Genomic DNA, 7,136 nt, shown 5'->3' on the forward strand with positions numbered 1-7,136 from the left:
TATTATGAAGCTGACTTGACTGATGTGGGCTTCTGAGTGACGCAGCAGTCCAAGACACTGCATCACTACAGTCCCTGGTTCGTATCCAGGCTGTGTCACATCCGGCCGTGATTGGGAGTCACATCGGGAGGCGTACAGTTGACTCCCAATCACGGCCGGGTTTGGTTGGGGTAGACTGTCATTGTAAATAAGAATTTGTTCTTAATTGACTTGTCTAGTTAAGTAAAGGTTCAATAAATAAACATGTGCCAGTCTAATGTTGTGTAGATCTCGTCACCTATTGGACTGTATGTGTGTGTAGTGTGTGCTGTGTAGATCTCGTCACCTTTTGGACTGTATGTGTGTGTAGTGTGTGCTGTGTAGATCTCGTCACCTATTGGACTGTATGTGTGTGTAGTGTGTGCTGTGTAGATCTCGTCACCAATTGGACTGTATGTGTGTGTAGTGTGTGCTGTGTAGATCTCGTCACCTATTGGACTGTATGTGTGTGTAGTGTGTGCTGTGTAGATCTCGTCACCTATTGGACTGTATGTGTGTGTAGTGTGTGCTGTGTAGATCTCGTCACCTATTGGACTGTATGTGTGTGTAGTGTGTGCGTGTAGCAATCCATGTAGGCAGTTACAAATACAGAATGACAAGAAAAATCTTGCAGTCAAATGTGGTGATTTGTCAGCTGATTTTAATGTGTTCATTTAATGTATTTATAAATCTCACTCTGAACCTGATGAAGATTTATCCTATCCAATCCCTATTCTTAAACTGTGTGTGGTTAGGTTTCAGCTCATAGCTGTCTGTGGTCACTGTAATGTCGTTAGTATGGGGGCTGGTGTCTAGTGCTTTGGTCCTCCCCCACTTTCCCCTCCTACCTGTGGGCACTGGATAGAGTTACATCTGAACCTCTTCTGGTTCTTAACACAACCTGTCTACAACTACAGCACCAAGCATGGAATCAGCCTGTGTGTCTGGAATAAACAGATGTTTCCTTTGCTGTAGACTGAAAGAGAACATGTGTCTGTAGTCAGGTCTCTTGGGGAGGAAGACGTTTCTCTCTCCAATGACTTTACCAGGTGAAGGTTAAATGAATGAAGACACATTGAGGGATATGAAAAGGCTGTCTGGGCTTCTGAAGGAAGCCTGCTTCCTCACCTGTCTTCCTCACCTCTCCTCTTTCTCCTCCTCCTCACCCCTCCTCCTACTTATCCCCCCTCCTCCTCACCCCTCCTCCTCCCTCCTCCTCTTCATCCCTTCTCCCCTCCTCCTCACCCCTCCTCCTACTAATCCCCTCTCCTCCTCACCCCTCCTCCTCCCTCCTCCTCTTCATCCCTTCTCCCCTCCTCCTCACCACTCCTCCTCCTCACCTTCTCCCCAGACCTCTTAGTCTTAGAGTTTTATTCAGTAGCTGTAGGAGAGAAAACGGGAATGTGGGGGTTCAAGGGGAAATCACAAGAGTACACACCCCAGCTGGCCAAGTCCTGAGTAGATTTGTCAGAGTAGAAATGGTCTCTCTCGCTCTCTCTCTCTGCTTTTCGAAGGCGCTTTGGCTTGAAACGAAGCACAGGACGGCAGTGCTCTTCGATTAGTCATTGGCCCCTGTGTTTGACAGTTCACAGACAGGCCTAATATGTCTGGGCAGAGAGAGACGTGAAACCTGGACCTGGGTTTTGGGTAATAGGCACCTCCGGCGATATTGGGATCATTCCTGTTCTCTGAATGTGTGGCATTTGTCTTATATTAATGCCAATGTTTCCTATGACATTTTGGTCTGTTGTGGTGCATACCTGGGTTTTGTGGGAATGCCAAATACCAAGAATGAGGTTAGAATATATTTTCATTGATTTAAACCTAGTACACAGTGTATTTCAGAAATACTATTTTTCTTTGACATGTCATTGAAAAATGTCAAATATCAGTGTTATGAACCCTGGGGTTAGGAATATGAGCTTTTGAAATGATCATACTGACCCTGATATCAATAAATAGTCATTTGGTGGATAGTAGGCATACCTACAAATGAGTTTGACAAAATGTTTACACTATACTTAAGCAATAAGGCCAGAAGGGGTGTGATATTTGGTCTGATATACCACGGCTGTCAGCCAATCAGCATTCAGGGCTCAAACCACCCAGTTTATAATTGCAGTTATCATGCCCCTATTGGTCCCATATCACAACTCATTTACATTCTGTCTTCCCTTCATCTATTCATTCAGAAACATTACAAATAGAGCATCATTCAAAGGATCATGAAGAAATACATCAAGCTCAAACCTCCATTAGATGTAGGGGACAATATAAGCAGACCACTCTGTCTATAATGTTCCCTTCCTCCTCACACCTCTCAATGTCTGCGTCCAAAATGGCACACTATTCCCCTGCACTACTTTTGACCAGAGCCCTATAGGTACTGCACTACACAGGGAATAGGATGGGGCCCTGGCAAAAAAATAGTGCACTACATGGGGAATAGGGTGCTATTTGGGATGTAGACAATATCCCTGGCTGGCTCAGGAAGACGCTGGCTAAATATACAACTGACCCACCGCATGTTTGACTCCATCACAAAGCCAAGCAAACACAGTCTGTAGGCTCAGTGAAGTGGAGGTGGTATCATGTGGGGGGGTGAAGGCTATTTTTCTTTAGGAAATCTGTTTAAACACCATTGAAAAAGTAGTGGCACCATGTCTGGATTGAAGAAGGAGCTTTGAGCTGTTGAGTTTTTTTTCTAATTCTAATAAACAAACGTTTCATTTGATGATTAGAAAAACTCAAGGTGGTTTAGCTAATGTGGACCAGATGGGGGTTTGTTGCAACGATCTCAATTTTCCTAAGCGTTAGTGGAGGAGGGGTAATAAAAGCCATAGATTTTCACAGTTCGGCATGCAAACACCCTCCCTCGTGTTCAAACTCTCAGAGGGGACGGAAAGCAAGCGAGACCGCAAAATTATATTTTGTTTTTATTAAATCCAGTGATTGACAGCACAGAGAGATTTTTCCAGTCTGTAAATCCAGGCCATATTGAAGAGGACAGAGAGCACTGGACCCTGGCATTATGCTACTGGCTGTAGTACACAGGCTTTAGGGTATGTGGTCTCTCCTCTCCTCTCCTCTCCTCTCCTCTCCTCTCCTCTCCTCTCCTCTCCTCTCCTCTCCTCTCCTCTCCTCTCCTCTCCTCTCCTCTCCTCTCCTCTCCTCTCCTCTCCTCTCCTCTCCTCTCCTCTCCTCTCCTCTCCTCTCACTCTCCTCTCCTCTCCTCTCCTCTCCTCTCCCCTCCCCTCCTCTCCTCTCCTCTCCTCTCCTCTCATGCTTTGTGGTAAACCACTGGGAGGTGACAGGTTAGCCTGGAGGAGCATTATGCTTCCTTTACAATCAAAACATATCAGCTCAGTTTTTTTCAGTTCCAAAATTGTACGTGCAAAGCAAAGCTGGTTACAGGGCCAAGTGGCCGTGGGCCCAAAGGTGCGGTGGATTGGAAGTCTTGTGCACATATGTCGGAATATGCTAAACATGTATATTAGATTGGAGCCTTGTAAAATGGGAAGGGCCTCCTGTTTCATTGGACTTGTAAAAGGATAAAACGCTCACAGCTGTGTACAAGTGTTAGTACCTCTTATTACGGTAAACAGCCTCCGATCTATCTAACTGACTACAGTAGGCCACTGCTTGACGTTGATTAAATCAGCTTAGTGAGATTGATTAAAACAGCTTAGTGACGTTGATTAAATCAGCTTAGTGACATTGATTAAATCAGCTTAGTGACATTGATTAAAACAGCTTGGTGAGATTGATTAAAACAGCTTAGTGACGTTGATTAAATCAGCTTAGTGACGTTGATTAAATCAGCTTAGTGACGTTGACTAAATCAGTTTAGTGATGTTGATTAAATCAGCTTAGTGACGTTGATTAAAGCAGCTTAGTGACATTGATTAAAACAGCTTAGTGACTTTGATTAAATCAGCTTAGTGACGTTGATTAAATCAGCTTAGTGACGTTGATTAAATCAGCTTAATGACGTTGATTAAAACAGCTTAGTGACGTTGACTAAATCTGCTTAGTGACGTTGACTAAATCAGCTTAGTGACATTGATTAAAACAGCTTAGTGACGTTGATTAAAACAGCTTAGTGACGTTGATTAAAACAGCTTAGTGACGTTGATTAAAACAGCTTAGTGATGTTGATTAAAGCAGCTTAGTGACATTGATTAAAACAGCTTAGTGACTTTGATTAAATCAGCTTAGTGACGTTGATTAAAGCAGCTTAGTGACGTTGATTAAATCAGCTTAGTGACTTTGATTAAATCAGCTTAGTGACATTGATTAAAGCAGCTTAGTGACTTTGATTAAATCAGCTTAGTGGACGTTGATTAAATCAACTTAGTGACATTGATTAAAACAGCTTAGTGACTTTGATTAAATCAGCTTAGTGACGTTGATTAAATCAGCTTAGTGACGTTGATTAAATCAGCTTAATGACGTTGATTAAAACAGCTTAGTGATGTTGACTAAATCTGCTTAGTGACGTTGACTAAATCAGCTTAGTGACATTGATTAAAACAGCTTAGTGACGTTGATTAAAACAGCTTAGTGACGTTGATTAAAACAGCTTAGTGACGTTGATTAAAACAGCTTAGTGACTTTGATTAAATCAGCTTAGTGACATTGATTAAAGCAGCTTAGTGACTTTGATTAAATCAGCTTAGTGACGTTGATTAAAGCAGCTTAGTGACGTTGATTAAAGCAGCTTAGTGACGTTGATTAAATCAGCATAGTGACGTTGACTAAATCAGTTTAGTGATGTTGATTAAATCAGCTTAGTGACGTTGATTAAAGCAGCTTAGTGACATTGATTAAAACAGCTTAGTGACTTTGATTAAATCAGCTTAGTGACGTTGATTAAATCAGCTTAGTGACGTTGATTAAATCAGCTTAGTGACGTTGATTAAATCAGCTTAATGACGTTGATTAAAACAGCTTAGTGACGTTGACTAAATCTGCTTAGTGACGTTGACTAAATCAGCTTAGTGACATTGATTAAAACAGCTTAGTGACGTTGATTAAAACAGCTTAGTGACGTTGATTAAAACAGCTTAGTGACGTTGATTAAAACAGCTTAGTGACGTTGATTAAAGCAGCTTAGTGACATTGATTAAAACAGCTTAGTGACTTTGATTAAATCAGCTTAGTGACGTTGATTAAAGCAGCTTAGTGACGTTGATTAAATCAGCTTAGTGACTTTGATTAAATCAGCTTAGTGACATTGATTAAAGCAGCTTAGTGACTTTGATTAAATCAGCTTAGTGACGTTGATTAAATCAGCTTAGTGACATTGATTAAAACAGCTTAGTGACTTTGATTAAATCAGCTTAGTGACGTTGATTAAATCAGCTTAGTGACGTTGATTAAATCAGCTTAATGACGTTGATTAAAACAGCTTAGTGATGTTGACTAAATCTGCTTAGTGACGTTGACTAAATCAGCTTAGTGACATTGATTAAAACAGCTTAGTGACGTTGATTAAAACAGCTTAGTGACGTTGATTAAAACAGCTTAGTGACGTTGATTAAAACAGCTTAGTGACTTTGATTAAATCAGCTTAGTGACATTGATTAAAGCAGCTTAGTGACTTTGATTAAATCAGCTTAGTGACGTTGATTAAAGCAGCTTAGTGACGTTGATTAAAGCAGCTTAGTGACATTGATTAAAACAGCTTAGTGACTTTGATTAAATCAGCTTAGTGACGTTGATTAAATCAGCTTAGTGACGTTGATTGAATCAGCTTAATGACGTTGATTAAAACAGCTTAGTGACGTTGACTAAATCAGCTTAGTGACGTTGACTAAATCAGCTTAGTGACATTGATTAAAACAGCTTAGTGACGTTGATTAAAACAGCTTAGTGACGTTGATTAAAACAGCTTAGTGACGTTGATTAAAACAGCTTAGTGACTTTGATTAAAGCAGCTTAGTGACGTTGATTAAAGCAGCTTAGTGACGTTGATTAAAGCAGCTTAGTGACGTTGATTAAAACAGCTTAGTGACTTTGATTAAAGCAGCTTCGTGACGTTGATTAAATCAGCTTAGTGACGTTGATTAAAGCAGCTTAGTGACATTGATTAAAACAGCTTAGTGACTTTGATTAAAGCAGCTTAGTGACGTTGATTAAAGCAGCTTAGTGACGTTGATTAAAGCAGCTTAGTGACATTGATTAAAACAGCTTAGTGACTTTGATTAAATCAGCTTCGTGACGTTGATTAAAACAGCATTGCTTTGGTGAACACTGGTCGTATTATTCTTTCTCTGTATTTCAGTCTTCATGATCGATCTCACAGCATTCTTCATGATCCCAAAGGATTCAAGAGATATAGCAGTTTGCAACAGATTTAGGTAACAAATTGCTCTCACTTGAAACCAGCCCCCGGTCTAGACGTCTGTTCTCTGGAGAACCCCAGGCAGGCATCTGCTCCTGCACTACCCACTCGGTTGGATCCTGACCTGGATCTCTGTATCCTGAGGATGGGAGTACTGTGTGAGCCTTCCTCCAAAAACTCCTGCTACTGCAGCTGTAACAGGAGTCACTGTGCTTCCTTAGCAGTATGGCTTCCATCCTGCCCCTTACAGGGCTCCAAGTCACACCAGGTATTAGAAAAGTTAGCAATTCCAATTTTAAGAAATTGAGGTTATGAATCCAACTCTGTTGCACAGCTTCAGCCTCCGTCCATCTACAGTGGCTTTCAATCAGGCCTCTGTTCTGGCAGGACCCTCAGCAGGCCCACAGGGAGCCATGCTACAGCTCTCTGTTCTGGCAGGACCCTCAGCAGGCCCACGGGGAGCCATGCTACAGCTCTCTGTTCTGGCAGGACCCTCAGTGTCCCACAGGGAGCCATGCTACAGCTCTCTGTTCTGGCAGGACCCTCAGCAGGCCCACGGGGAGCCATGCTACAGCTCTCTGTTCTGGCAGGACCCTCAGTGGGCCCACGTGGAGCCATGCTACAGCTCTCTGTTCTGGCAGGACCCTCAGCAGGCCCACAGGGAGCCATGCTACAGCTCTCTGTTCTGGCAGGACCCTCAGTGTCCCACAGGGAGCCATGCTACAGCTCTCTGTTCTGGCAGGACACTCAGCAGGCCCACGGGGAGCCATGC

This window comes from Oncorhynchus masou, unplaced genomic scaffold, assembly GCF_036934945.1.
Source record: "Oncorhynchus masou masou isolate Uvic2021 unplaced genomic scaffold, UVic_Omas_1.1 unplaced_scaffold_2458, whole genome shotgun sequence".
Classification (NCBI taxonomy): domain Eukaryota; kingdom Metazoa; phylum Chordata; class Actinopteri; order Salmoniformes; family Salmonidae; genus Oncorhynchus; species Oncorhynchus masou.